The sequence below is a fragment of the Pipistrellus hanaki genome, assembly GCF_964339955.1.
Source record: "Pipistrellus hanaki genome assembly, chromosome: 5".
Lineage (NCBI taxonomy): Eukaryota > Metazoa > Chordata > Mammalia > Chiroptera > Vespertilionidae > Pipistrellus > Pipistrellus hanaki.
The window spans coordinates 95,018,171-95,034,508 of record NC_140507.1 but is presented as its reverse complement, the minus strand read 5'-3'; positions in this window follow the sequence as shown (position 1 = coordinate 95,034,508).

Below are 16,338 nucleotides of genomic sequence, written 5' to 3'. Positions count from 1 at the left end.
CCACTTTATCAAACAACTTCCTACACACTGTTATGAACTGAGGCAGCTAGGGAATATTGTCTCTCAACTGTGTTATAGAGTGTAGTACTACATTTCAGTGAAGTGTAAGGCTTTCCAAAGATGCCGAACGTATTTCTTTCTCTATTTCAATGGTATTCTGCCTTGTATAACACACATTTACCACTCTAGTCTCCTTTAAGTAAAGAATATAGGATTCATACAGTGTTTGATGTTATCTTAACTCGAATTAAGGATTTCCCTTATCTTAGCTACCTTTTCTACACTAAGAACTGACTTGGAGATTCTCTTTCAGCTGTTCTAAACAAGTTCTCATCTGTTTACAGTCATTTTCACTGAATTATTCATGTTTTCATGTAGTTTCCTATATTCTGCCTTCTGGCCCAAGTATAAGCTTTGCCCACTTTATCAAACAACTTCCTACACACTGTTATGAACTGAGGCAGCTCGGGAACCTTGTCTCTCAACTGTGTGATAGAGTGTAGTACTACATTTCAGTGAAGTGTAAGGCTTTCCAAAGCTGCCGAACGTGTTTCTTTCTCTATTTCAATGGTATTCTGCCTTGTATAACACACATTTACCACTCTAGTCTACTTTAATTGAAGAATATAGGATTCATACAGTGTTTCATGTGATCTTAACTCGAATTAAGGATTTCCCGGATCTTAGCTACCTTTTCTACACTAAGAACTGACTTGGAGATTCTCTTTCAGCTGTTCTAAACCAGTTCTCATCTGTTTACAGTCATTTTCACTGAATTATTCATGTTTTCATGTAGTTTCCTATATTCTGCCTTCTGGCCCAAGTATAAGCTTTGCCCACTTTATCAAACAACTTCCTACACACTGTTATGAACTGAGGCAGCTCGGGAACCTTGTCTCTCAACTGTGTGATGGAGTGTAGTACTACATTTCAGTGAAGTGTAAGGCTTTCCAAAGCTGCCGAACATGTTTCTTTCTCTATTTCAATGGTATTCTGCCTTGTATAACACACATTTACCACTCTATTCTCCTTTAAGCAAAGAATATAGGATTCATACAGTGTTTCATGTGATCTTAACTGGAATTACGGATTTCCCTTATCTTAGCTACCTTTTCTACACTAAGAACTGACTTGGAGATTCTCTTTCAGCTGTTCTAAACAAGTTCTCATCTGTTTACAGTCATTTTCTATGAATTATTCATGTTTTCATGTAGTTTCCTATATTCTGCCTTCTGGTCCAAGTATAAGCTTTGCCTACTTTATCAAAAAACTTCCTACACACTGTTATGAACTGAGGCAGCTAGGGAACATTGTCTCTCAACTATGTTATAGAGTGTAGTACTACATTTCAGTGAAGTGTAAGGCTTTCCAAAGCTGCCGAACGTGTTTCTTTCTCTATTTCAATGGTATTCTGCCTTGTATAACACACATTTACCACTCTAGTCTCCTTTAAGTAATGAATATAGGATTCATACAGTGTTTGATGTTATCTTAACTCGAATTAAGGATTTCCCTTATCTTAGCTACCTTTTCTACACTAAGAACTGACTTGGAGATTCTCTTTCAGCTGTTCTAAACAAGTTCTCATCTGTTTACAGTCATTTTCACTGAATTATTCATGTTTTCATGTAGTTTCCTATATTCTGCCTTCTGGCCCAAGTATAAGCTTTGCCCACTTTATCAAACAACTTCCTACACACTGTTATGAACTGAGGCAGCTCGGGAACCTTGTCTCTCAACTGTGTGATAGAGTGTAGTACTACATTTCAGTGAAGTGTAAGGCTTTCCAAAGCTGCCGAACGTGTTTCTTTCTCTATTTCAATGGTATTCTGCCTTGTATAACACACATTTACCACTCTAGTCTACTTTAATTGAAGAATATAGGATTCATACAGTGTTTCATGTGATCTTAACTCGAATTAAGGATTTCCCGGATCTTAGCTACCTTTTCTACACTAAGAACTGACTTGGAGATTCTCTTTCAGCTGTTCTAAACCAGTTCTCATCTGTTTACAGTCATTTTCACTGAATTATTCATGTTTTCATGTAGTTTCCTATATTCTGCCTTCTGGCCCAAGTATAAGCTTTGCCCACTTTATCAAACAACTTCCTACACACTGTTATGAACTGAGGCAGCTCGGGAACCTTGTCTCTCAACTGTTTGATGGAGTGTAGTACTACATTTCAGTGAAGTGTAAGGCTTTCCAAAGCTGCCGAACCTGTTTCTTTCTCTATTTCAATGGTATTCTGCCTTGTATAACACACATCTACCACTCTATTCTCCTTTAAGCAAAGAATATAGGATTCATACAGTGTTTCATGTGATCTTAACTGAAATTACGGATTTCCCTTATCTTAGCTACCTTTTCTACACTAAGAACTGACTTGGAGATTCTCTTTCAGCTGTTCTAAACAAGTTCTCATCTGTTTACAGTCATTTTCTATGAATTATTCATGTTTTCATGTAGTTTCCTATATTCTGCCTTCTGGTCCAAGTATAAGCTTTGCCTACTTTATCAAAAAACTTCCTACACACTGTTATGAACTGAGGCAGCTAGGGAACATTGTCTCTCAACTGTGTTATAGAGTGTAGTACTACATTTCAGTGAAGTGTAAGGCTTTCCAAAGCTGCCGAACGTGTTTCTTTCTCTATTTCAATGGTATTCTGCCTTGTATAACACACATTTACCACTCTAGTCTCCTTTAAGTAATGAATATAGGATTCATACAGTGTTTGATGTTATCTTAACTCGAATTAAGGATTTCCCTTATCTTAGCTACCTTTTCTACACTAAGAACTGACTTGGAGATTCTCTTTCAGCTGTTCTAAACAAGTTCTCATCTGTTTACAGTCATTTTCAATGAATTATTCATGTTTTCATGTAGTTTCCTATATTCTGCCTTCTGGTCCAAATATAAGCTTTGCCCACTTTATCAAACAACTTCCTACACACTGTTATGAACTGAGGCAGCTAGGGAATATTGTCTCTCAACTGTGTTATAGAGTGTAGTACTACATTTCAGTGAAGTGTAAGGCTTTCCAAAGCTGCCGAACGTGTTTCTTTCTCTATTTCAATGGTATTCTGCCTTGTATAACACACATTTACCACTCTAGTCTCCTTTAAGTAAAGAATATAGGATTCATACAGTGTTTCCTGTGATCTTAACTCGAATTAAGGATTTTCCGGATCTTAGCTACCTTTTCTACATTAAGAACAGCCTTGGCGAATCTCTTTCAGCTGTTCTAAACAAGTTCTCATCTGTTTACAGTCATTTTCACTGAATTATTCATGTTTTCATGTAGTTTCCTATATTCTGCCTTCTGGTCCAAGTATAAGCTTTGCCCACTTTATCAAACAACTTCCTACACACTGTTATGAACTGAGGCAGCTCGGGAACATTGTCTCTCAACTGTGTTATAGAGTGTAGTACTACATTTCAGTGACGTGTAAGGTTTCCAAAGCTGCCGAACGTGTTTCTTTCTCTATTTCAATGGTATTCTGCCTTGTATAACACACATTTACCACTCTAGTCTCCTTTTAAGTAATGAATAAAGCATTCATACAGTGTTTGATGTTATCTAAACTCGAATTAAGGATTTCCCTTATCTTAGCTACATTTTCTACACTAAGAACTGACTTGGAGATTCTCTTTCAGCTGTTCTAAACCAGTTCTCATCTGTTTACAGTCATTTTCACTGAATTATTCATGTTTTCATGTAGTTTCCTATATTCTGCCTTCTGGTCCAAGTATAAGCTTTGCCCACTTTATCAAACAACTTCCTACACACTGTTATGAACTGAGGCAGCTCGGGAACATTGTCTCTCAACTGTGTTATAGAGTGTAGTACTACATTTCAGTGACGTGTAAGGTTTCCAAAGCTGCCGAACGTGTTTCTTTCTCTATTTCAATGGTATTCTGCCTTGTATAACACACATTTACCACTCTAGTCTCCTTTAAGTAAAGAATATAGGATTCATACAGTGTTTCATGTGATCTTAACTCGAATTAAGGATTTCCCGGATCCTAGCTACCTTTTATACATTAAGAAAAGACTTGGAGAATCTCTTTCAGCTGTCCTAAACCAGTTCTCATCAGTTTACAGTCATTTTCACTGAATTATTCATGTTTTCATGTAGTTTCCTATATTCTTCCTTCTGGCCCAAGTATAAGCTTTTTCCGACTTTATCAAACAACTTCCTACACACTGTTATGAACTGAGGCAGCTCGGGAACATTGTCTCTCAACTGTGTTATAGAGTGTAGTACTACATTTCAGTGAAGTGTAAGGCTTTCCAAAGCTGCCGAACGTGTTTCTTTCTCTATTTCAATGGTATTCTGCCTTGTATAACACACATTTACCACTCTAGTCTCCTTTAAGTAATGAATATAGGATACATACAGTGTTTGATGTTATCTTAACTCGAATTAAGGATTTCCCTTATCTTAGCTACCTTTTCTACACTAAGAACTGACTTGGAGAATCGCTTTCAGCTGTTCTAAAACAAGTTCTCTTCTGTTTACAGTCATTTTCACTGAATTATTCATGTTTTCATGTAGTTTCCTATATTCTGCCTTCTGGTCCAAGTATAAGCTTTGCCCACTTTATCAAACAACTTCCTACACATTGTTATGAACTAAGGCAGCTAGGGAACATTGTCTCTCAACTGTGTTATAGAGTGTAGTACTACATTTCAGTGAAGTGTAAGGCTTTCCAAAGCTGCCGAACGTGTTTCTTTCTCTATTTCAATGGTATTCTGCCTTGTATAACACACATTTACGACTCTAGTCTCCTTTTAAGTAATGAATATAGCATTCATACAGTGTTTGATGTTATCTAAACTCGAATTAAGGATTTCCCTTATCTTAGCTACCTTTTCTACACTAAGAACAGACTTGGAGATTCTCTTTCAGCTGTTCTAAACAAGATCTCATCTGTTTACAGTCATTTTCAATGAATTATTCATGTTTTCATGTAGTTTCCTATATTCTGCCTTCTGGTCCAAGTATAAGCTTTGCCCACTTTATCAAACAACTTCCTACACACTGTTATGAACTGAGGCAGCTCGGGAACATTGTCTCTCAACTGTGTTATAGAGTGTAGTACTACATTTCAGTGAAGTGTAAGGTTTCCAAAGCTGCCGAACGTGTTTCTTTCTCTATTTCAATGGTATTCTGCCTTGTATAACACACATTTACCACTCTAGTCTCCTTTTAAGTAATGAATAAAGCATTCATACAGTGTTTGATGTTATCTAAACTCGAATTAAGGATTTCCCTTATCTTAGCTACCTTTTCTATACTAAGAACTGACTTGGAGATTCTCTTTCAGCTGTTCTAAACCAGTTCTCATCTGTTTACAGTCATTTTCACTGAATTATTTATGTTTTCATGTAGTTTCCTATATTCTGCCTTCTGGCCCAAGTATAAGCTTTGCCCACTTTATCAAACAACTTCCTACACACTGTTATGAACTGAGGCAGCTCGGGAACCTTGTCTCTCAACTGTGCGATAGAGTGTAGTACTACATTTCAGTGAAGTGTAAGGCTTTCCAAAGCTGCCGAACGTGTTTCTTTCTCTATTTCAATGGTATTCTGCCTTGTATAACACACATTTACCACTCTAGTCTCCTTTAAGTAAAGAATATAGGATTCATACAGTGTTTCATGTGATCTTAACTCGAATTAAGGATTTCCCGGATCCTAGCTACCTTTTATACATTAAGAAAAGACTTGGAGAATCTCTTTCAGCTGTTCTAAACCAGTTCTCATCAGTTTACAGTCATTTTCACTGAATTATTCATGTTTTCATGTAGTTTCCTATATTCTGCCTTCTGGCCCAAGTATAAGCTTTGCCCACTTTATCAAACAACTTCCTACACATTGTTATGAACTGAGGCAGCTCGGGAACATTGTCTCTCAACTGTGTTATAGAGTGTAGTACTACATTTCAGTGAAGTGTAAGGCTTTCCAAAGCTGCCGAACGTGTTTCTTTCTCTATTTCAATGGTATTCTGCCTTGTATAACACACATTTACCACTCTAGTCTCCTTTAAGTAATGAATATAGGATACATACAGTGTTTGATGTTATCTTAACTCGAATTAAGGATTTCCCTTATCTTAGCTACCTTTTCTACACTAAGAACTGACTTGGAGAATCTCTTTCAGCTGTTCTAAACCAGTTCTCATCAGTTTACAGTCATTTTCACTGAATTATTCATGTTTTCATGTAGTTTCCTATATTCTGCCTTCTGGTCCAAGTATAAGCTTTGCCCACTTTATCAAACAACTTCCTACACATTGTTATGAACTAAGGCAGCTAGGGAACATTGTCTCTCAACTGTGTTATAGAGTGTAGTACTACATTTCAGTGAAGTGTAAGGCTTTCCAAAGCTGCCGAACGTGTTTCTTTCTCTATTTCAATGGTATTCTGCCTTGTATAACACACATTTACGACTCTAGTCTCCTTTTAAGTAATGAATATAGGATTCATACAGTGTTTGATGTTATCTAAACTCGAATTAAGGATTTCCCTTATCTTAGCTACCTTTTCTACACTAAGAACAGACTTGGAGATTCTCTTTCAGCTGTTCTAAACAAGATCTCATCTGTTTACAGTCATTTTCAATGAATTATTCATGTTTTCATGTAGTTTCCTATATTCTGCCTTCTGGTCCAAGTATAAGCTTTGCCCACTTTATCAAACAACTTCCTACACACTGTTATGAACTGAGGCAGCTAGGGAATATTGTCTCTCAACTGTGTTATAGAGTGTAGTACTACATTTCAGTGAAGTGTAAGGCTTTCCAAAGCTGCCGAACGTGTTTCTTTCTCTATTTCAATGGTATTCTGCCTTGTATAACACACATTTACCACTCTATTCTCCTTTAAGTAAAGAATATAGGATTCATACAGTGTTTCATGTGATCTTAACTCGAATTAAGGATTTTCTGGATCTTAGCTACCTTTTCTACATTAAGAACAGACTTGGCGAATCTCTTTCAGCTGTTCTAAACAAGTTCTCATCTGTTTACAGTCATTTTCACTGAATTATTCATGTTTTCATGTAGTTTCCTATATTCTGCCTTTTGGTCCAAGTATAAGCTTTGCCCACTTTATCAAACAACTTCCTACACACTGTTATGAACTGAGGCAGCTCGGGAACATTGTCTCTCAACTGTGTTATAGAGTGTAGTACTACATTTCAGTGACGTGTAAGGTTTCCAAAGCTGCCGAACGTGTTTCTTTCTCTATTTCAATGGTATTCTGCCTTGTATAACACACATTTACCACTCTAGTCTCCTTTTAAGTAATGAATATAGCATTCATACAGTGTTTGATGTTATCTAAACTCGAATTAAGGATTTCCCTTATCTTAGCTACCTTTTCTACACTAAGAACTGACTTGGAGATTCTCTTTCAGCTGTTCTAAACCAGTTCTCATCTGTTTACAGTCATTTTCACTGAATTATTCATGTTTTCATGTAGTTTCCTATATTCTGCCTTCTGGCCCAAGTATAAGCTTTGCCCACTTTATCAAACAACTTCCTACACACTGTTATGAACTGAGGCAGCTCGGGAACCTTGTCTCTTAACTGTGTGATGGAGTGTAGTACTACATTTCAGTGAAGTGTAAGGCTTTCCAAAGCTGCCGAACCTGTTTCTTTCTCTATTTCAATGGTATTCTGCCTTGTATAACACACATTTACCACTCTATTCTCCTTTAAGCAAAGAATATAGGATTCATACAGTGTTTCATGTGATCTTAACTGGAATTACGGATTTCCCTTATCTTAGCTACCTTTTCTACACTAAGAACTGACTTGGAGATTCTCTTTCAGCTGTTCTAAACAAGTTCTCATCTGTTTACAGTCATTTTCTATGAATTATTCATGTTTTCATGTAGTTTCCTATATTCTGCCTTCTGGTCCAAGTATAAGCTTTGCCCACTTTATCAAAAAACTTCCTACACACTGTTATGAACTGAGGCAGCTAGGGAACATTGTCTCTCAACTGTGTTATAGAGTGTAGTACTACATTTCAGTGAAGTGTAAGGCTTTCCAAAGCTGCCGAACGTGTTTCTTTCTCTATTTCAATGGTATTCTGCCTTGTATAACACACATTTACCACTCTAGTCTCCTTTAAGTAATGAATATAGGATTCATACAGTGTTTGATGTTATCTTAACTCGAATTAAGGATTTCCCTTATCTTAGCTACCTTTTCTACACTAAGAACTGACTTGGAGATTCTCTTTCAGCTGTTCTAAACAAGTTCTCATCTGTTTACAGTCATTTTCAATGAATTATTCATGTTTTCATGTAGTTTCCTATATTCTGCCTTCTGGTCCAAGTATAAGCTTTGCCCACTTTATCAAACAACTTCCTACACACTGTTATGAACTGAGGCAGCTAGGGAATATTGTCTCTCAACTGTGTTATAGAGTGTAGTACTACATTTCAGTGAAGTGTAAGGCTTTCCAAAGCTGCCGAACGTGTTTCTTTCTCTATTTCAATGGTATTCTGCCTTGTATAACACACATTTACCACTCTAGTCTCCTATAAGTAAAGAATATAGGATTCATACAGTGTTTCATGTGATCTTAACTCGAATTAAGGATTTTCCGGATCTTAGCTACCTTTTCTACATTAAGAACAGACTTGGCGAATCTCTTTCAGCTGTTCTAAACAAGTTCTCATCTGTTTACAGTCATTTTCACTGAATTATTCATGTTTTCATGTAGTTTCCTATATTCTGCCTTCTGGTCCAAGTATAAGCTTTGCCCACTTTATCAAACAACTTCCTACACACTGTTATGAACTGAGGCAGCTCGGGAACATTGTCTCTCAACTTTGTTATAGAGTGTAGTACTACATTTCAGTGACGTGTAAGGTTTCCAAAGCTGCCGAACGTGTTTCTTTCTCTATTTCAATGGTATTCTGCCTTGTATAACACACATTTACCACTCTTGTCTCCTTTTAAGTAATGAATATAGCATTCATACAGTGTTTGATGTTATCTAAACTCGAATTAAGGATTTCCCTTATCTTAGCTACCTTTTCTACACTAAGAACTGACTTGCAGATTCTCTTTCAGCTGTTCTAAACCAGTTCTCATCTGTTTACAGTCATTTTCACTGAATTATTCATGTTTTCATGTAGTTTCCTATATTCTGCCTTCTGGCCCAAGTATAAGCTTTGCCCACTTTATCAAACAACTTCCTACACACTGTTATGAACTGAGGCAGCTCGGGAACCTTGTCTCTCAACTGTGTTATAGAGTGTAGTACTACATTTCAGTGAAGTGAAAGGCTTTCCAAAGCTGCCGAACGTGTTTCTTTCTATATTTCAATGGTATTCTGCCTTGTATAACACACATTTACCACTCTAGTCTCCTTTAAGTAAAGAATATAGGATTCATACAGTGTTTCATGTGATCTTAACTCGAATTAAGGATTTCCCGGATCTTAGCTACCTTTTCTACAATAAGAACAGACTTGGAGAATCTCTTTCAGCTGTTCTAAACAAGGTCTCATCTGTTTACAGTCATTTTCACTGAATTATTCATGTTTTCATGTAGTTTCCTATATTCTGCCTTCTGGCCCAAGTATAAGCTTTGCCCACTTTATCAAACAACTTCCTACACACTGTTATGAACTGAGGCAGCTAGGGAATATTGTCTCTCAACTGTGTTATAGAGTGTAGTACTACATTTCAGTGAAGTGTAAGGCTTTCCAAAGCTGCCGAACGTGTTTCTTTCTCTATTTCAATGGTATTCTGCCTTGTATAACACACATTTACCACTCTAGTCTCCTTTAAGTAATGAATATAGGATTCATACAGTGTTTGATGTTATCTTAAATCGAATTAAGGATTTCCCTTATCTTAGCTACCTTTTCTACACTAAGAACTGACTTGGAGATTCTCTTTCAGCTGTTCTAAACAAGTTCTCATCTGTTTACAGTCATTTTCAATGAATTATTCATGTTTTCATGTAGTTTCCTATATTCTGCCTTCTGGTCCAAGTATAAGCTTTGCCCACTTTATCAAACAACTTCCTACACACTGTTATGAACTGAGGCAGCTAGGGAATATTGTCTCTCAACTGTGTTATAGAGTGTAGTACTACATTTCAGTGAAGTGTAAGGCTTTCCAAAGCTGCCGAACGTGTTTCTTTCTCTATTTCAATGGTATTCTGCCTTGTATAACACACATTTACCACTCTAGTCTCCTTTAAGTAAAGAATATACGATTCATACAGTGTTTCATGTGATCTTAACTCGAATTAAGGATTTTCCGGATCTTAGCTACCTTTTCTACATTAAGAACAGACTTGGCGAATCTCTTTCAGCTGTTCTAAACAAGTTCTCATCTGTTTACAGTCATTTTCACTGAATTATTCATGTTTTCATGTAGTTTCCTATATTCTGCCTTCTGGTCCAAGTATAAGCTTTGCCCACTTTATCAAACAACTTCCTACACACTGTTATGAACTGAGGCAGCTCGGGAACATTGTCTCTCAACTGTGTTATAGAGTGTAGTACTACATTTCAGTGACGTGTAAGGTTTCCAAAGCTGCCGAACGTGTTTCTTTCTCTATTTCAATGGTATTCTGCCTTGTATAACACACATTTACCACTCTTGTCTCCTTTTAAGTAATGAATATAGCATTCATACAGTGTTTGATGTTATCTAAACTCGAATTAAGGATTTCCCTTATCTTAGCTACCTTTTCTACACTAAGAACTGACTTGGAGATTCTCTTTCAGCTGTTCTAAACCAGTTCTCATCTGTTAACAGTCATTTTCACTGAATTATTCATGTTTTCATGTAGTTTCCTATATTCTGCCTTCTGGCCCAAGTATAAGCTTTGCCCACTTTATCAAACAACTTCCTACACACTGTTATGAACTGAGGCAGCTCGGGAACCTTGTCTCTCAACTGTGTTATAGAGTGTAGTACTACATTTCAGTGAAGTGAAAGGCTTTCCAAAGCTGCCGAACGTGTTTCTTTCTATATTTCAATGGTATTCTGCCTTGTATAACACACATTTACCACTCTAGTCTCCTTTAAGTAAAGAATATAGGATTCATACAGTGTTTCATGTGATCTTAACTCGAATTAAGGATTTCCCGGATCTTAGCTACCTTTTCTACAATAAGAACAGACTTGGAGAATCTCTTTCAGCTGTTCTAAACAAGGTCTCATCTGTTTACAGTCATTTTCACTGAATTATTCATGTTTTCATGTAGTTTCCTATATTCTGCCTTCTGGCCCAAGTATAAGCTTTGCCCACTTTATCAAACAACTTCCTACACACTGTTATGAACTGAGGCAGCTAGGGAATATTGTCTCTCAACTGTGTTATAGAGTGTAGTACTACATTTCAGTGAAGTGTAAGGCTTTCCAAAGCTGCCGAACGTGTTTCTTTCTCTATTTCAATGGTATTCTGCCTTGTATAACACACATTTACCACTCTAGTCTCCTTTAAGTAAAGAATATAGGATTCATACAGTGTTTCATGTGATCTTAACTCAAATTAAGGATTTCCCGGATCTTAGCTACCTTTTCTACAATAAGAACAGACTTGGAGAATCTCTTTCAGCTGTTCTAAACAAGGTCTCATCTGTTTACAGTCATTTTCACTGAATTATTCATGTTTTCATGTAGTTTCCTATATTCTGCCTTCTGGCCCAAGTATAAGCTTTGCCCACTTTATCAAACAACTTCCTACACACTGTTATGAACTGAGGCAGCTAGGGAATATTGTCTCTCAACTGTGTTATAGAGTGTAGTACTACATTTCAGTGAAGTGTAAGGCTTTCCAAAGCTGCCGAACGTGTTTCTTTCTCTATTTCAATGGTATTCTGCCTTGTATAACACACATTTACCACTCTAGTCTCCTTTAAGTAATGAATATAGGATTCATACAGTGTTTGATGTTATCTTAACTCGAATTAAGGATTTCCCTTATCTTAGCTACCTTTTCTACACTAAGAACTGACTTGGAGATTCTCTTTCAGCTGTTCTAAACAAGTTCTCATCTGTTTACAGTCATTTTCAATGAATTATTCATGTTTTCATGTAGTTTCCTATATTCTGCCTTCTGGTCCAAGTATAAGCTTTGCCCACTTTATCAAACAACTTCCTACACACTGTTATGAACTGAGGCAGCTAGGGAATATTGTCTCTCAACTGTGTTATAGAGTGTAGTACTACATTTCAGTGAAGTGTAAGGCTTTCCAAAGCTGCCGAACGTGTTTCTTTCTCTATTTCAATGGTATTCTGCCTTGTATAACACACATTTACCACTCTAGTCTCCTTTAAGTAAAGAATATAGGATTCATACAGTGTTTCATGTGATCTTAACTCGAATTAAGGATTTTCCGGATCTTAGCTACCTTTTCTACATTAAGAACAGACTTGGCGAATCTCTTTCAGCTGTTCTAAACAAGTTCTCATCTGTTTACAGTCATTTTCACTGAATTATTCATGTTTTCATGTAGTTTCCTATATTCTGCCTTCTGGTCCAAGTATAAGCTTTGCCCACTTTATCAAACAACTTCCTACACACTGTTATGAACTGAGGCAGCTCGGGAACATTGTCTCTCAACTGTGTTATAGAGTGTAGTACTACATTTCAGTGACGTGTAAGGTTTCCAAAGCTGCCGAACGTGTTTCTTTCTCTATTTCAATGGTATTCTGCCTTGTATAACACACATTTACCACTCTTGTCTCCTTTTAAGTAATGAATATAGCATTCATACAGTGTTTGATGTTATCTAAACTCGAATTAAGGATTTCCCTTATCTTAGCTACCTTTTCTACACTAAGAACTGACTTGGAGATTCTCTTTCAGCTGTTCTAAACCAGTTCTCATCTGTTTACAGTCATTTTCACTGAATTATTCATGTTTTCATGTAGTTTCCTATATTCTGCCTTCTGGCCCAAGTATAAGCTTTGCCCACTTTATCAAACAACTTCCTACACACTGTTATGAACTGAGGCAGCTCGGGAACCTTGTCTCTCAACTGTGTGATAGAGTGTAGTACTACATTTCAGTGAAGTGTAAGGCTTTCCAAAGCTGCCGAACGTGTTTCTTTCTCTATTTCAATGGTATTCTGCCTTGTATAACACACATTTACCACTCTAGTCTACTTTAATTGAAGAATATAGGATTCATACAGTGTTTCATGTGATCTTAACTCGAATTAAGGATTTCCCGGATCTTAGCTACCTTTTCTACACTAAGAACTGACTTGGAGATTCTCTTTCAGCTGTTCTAAACCAGTTCTCATCTGTTTACAGTCATTTTCACTGAATTATTCATGTTTTCATGTAGTTTCCTATATTCTGCCTTCTGGCCCAAGTATAAGCTTTGCCCACTTTATCAAACAACTTCCTACACACTGTTATGAACTGAGGCAGCTCGGGAACCTTGTCTCTCAACTGTGTGATGGAGTGTAGTACTACATTTCAGTGAAGTGTAAGGCTTTCCAAAGCTGCCGAACCTGTTTCTTTCTCTATTTCAATGGTATTCTGCCTTGTATAACACACATTTACCACTCTATTCTCCTTTAAGCAAAGAATATAGGATTCATACAGTGTTTCATGTGATCTTAACTGGAATTACGGATTTCCCTTATCTTAGCTACCTTTTCTACACTAAGAACTGACTTGGAGATTCTCTTTCAGCTGTTCTAAACAAGTTCTCATCTGTTTACAGTCATTTTCTATGAATTATTCATGTTTTCATGTAGTTTCCTATATTCTGCCTTCTGGTCCAAGTATAAGCTTTGCCCACTTTATCAAAAAAACTTCCTACACACTGTTATGAACTGAGGCAGCTAGGGAACATTGTCTCTCAACTGTGTTATAGAGTGTAGTACTACATTTCAGTGAAGTGTAAGGCTTTCCAAAGCTGCCGAACGTGTTTCTTTCTCTATTTCAATGGTATTCTGCCTTGTATAACACACATTTACCACTCTAGTCTCCTTTTAAGTAATGAATATAGCATTCATACAGTGTTTGATGTTATCTAAACTCGAATTAAGGATTTCCCTTATCTTAGCTACCTTTTCTACACTAAGAACTGACTTGGAGATTCTCTTTCAGCTGTTCTAAACCAGTTCTCATCTGTTTACAGTCATTTTCACTGAATTATTCATGTTTTCATGTAGTTTCCTATATTCTGCCTTCTGTCCCAAGTATAAGCTTTGCCCACTTTATCAAACAACTTCCTACACACTGTTATGAACTGAGGCAGCTCGGGAACCTTGTCTCTCAACTGTGTGATAGAGTGTAGTACTACATTTCAGTGAAGTGTAAGGCTTTCCAAAGCTGCCGAACGTGTTTCTTTCTCTATTTCAATGGTATTCTGCCTTGTATAACACACATTTACCACTCTAGTCTACTTTAATTGAAGAATATAGGATTCATACAGTGTTTCATGTGATCTTAACTCGAATTAAGGATTTCCCGGATCTTAGCTACCTTTTATACATTAAGAAAAGACTTGGAGAATCTCTTTCAGCTGTTCTAAACCAGTTCTCATCTGTTTACAGTCATTTTCACTGAATTATTAATGTTTTCATGTAGTTTCCTATATTCTGCCTTCTGGCCCAAGTATAAGCTTTGCCCACTTTATCAAACAACTTCCTACACACTGTTATGAACTGAGGCAGCTCGGGAACATTGTCTCTCAACTGTGTGATAGAGTGTAGTACTACATTTCAGTGAAGTGTAAGGCTTTCCAAAGCTGCCGAACGTGTTTCTTTCTCTATTTCAATGGTATTCTGCCTTGTATAACACACATTTACCACTCTATTCTCCTTTAAGCAAAGAATATAGGATTCATACAGTGTTTCATGTGATCTTAACTGGAATTACGGATTTCCCTTATCTTAGCTACCTTTTCTACACTAAGAACTGACTTGGAGATTCTCTTTCAGCTGTTCTAAACAAGTTCTCATCTGTTTACAGTCATTTTCTATGAATTATTCATGTTTTCATGTAGTTTCCTATATTCTGCCTTCTGGTCCAAGTATAAGCTTTGCCCACTTTATCAAAAAACTTCCTACACACTGTTATGAACTGAGGCAGCTAGGGAACATTGTCTCTCAACTGTGTTATAGAGTGTAGTACTACATTTCAGTGAAGTGAAAGGCTTTCCAAAGCTGCCGAACGTGTTTCTTTCTCTATTTCAATGGTATTCTGCCTTGTATAACACACATTTACCACTCTAGTCTCCTTTAAGTAAAGAATATAGGATTCATACAGTGTTTCATGTGATCTTAACTCGAATTAAGGATTTCCCGGATCTTAGCTACCTTTTCTACAATAAGAACAGACTTGGAGAATCTCTTTCAGCTGTTCTAAACAAGTTCTCATCTGTTTACAGTCATTTTCACTGAATTATTCATGTTTTCATGTAGTTTCCTATATTCTGCCTTCTGGTCCAAGTATAAGCTTTGCCCACTTTATCAAACAACTTCCTACACATTGTTATGAACTAAGGCAGCTAGGGAACATTGTCTCTCAACTGTGTTATAGAGTGTAGTACTACATTTCAGTGAAGTGAAAGGCTTTCCAAATCTGCCGAACGTGTTTTTTTCTCTATTTCAATGGTATTCTGCCTTATATAACATACATTTACCACTCTAGTCTCCTTTAAGTAAACAATATAGGATTCATACAGTGTTTGATGTTATCTTAACTCGAATTAAGGATTTCCCTTATGTTAGCTACCTTTTCTACACTAAGAACAGACTTGGAGATTCTCTTTCAGCTGTTCTAAACAAGATCTCATCTGTTTACAGTCATTTTCACTGAATTATTCATGTTTTCATGTAGTTTCCTATATTCTGCCTTCTGGTCCAAGTATAAGCTTTGCCCACTTTATCAAACAACTTCCTACACACTGTTATGAACTGAGGCAGCTCGGGAACATTGTCTCTCAACTGTGTTATAGAGTGTAGTACTACATTTCAGTGACGTGTAAGGTTTCCAAAGCTGCCGAACGTGTTTCTTTCTCTATTTCAATGGTATTCTGCCTTGTATAACACACATTTACCACTCTAGTCTCCTTTTAAGTAATGAATATAGCATTCATACAGTGTTTGATGTTATCTAAACTCGAATTAAGGATTTCCCTTATCTTAGCTACCTTTTCTACACTAAGAACTGACTTGGAGATTCTCTTTCATCTGTTCTAAACCAGTTCTCATCTGTTTGCAGTCATTTTCTCTGAATTATTCATGTTTTCATGTAGTTTCCTATATTCTGCCTTCTGGCCCAAGTATAAGCTTTGCCCACTTTATCAAACAACTTCCTACACACTGT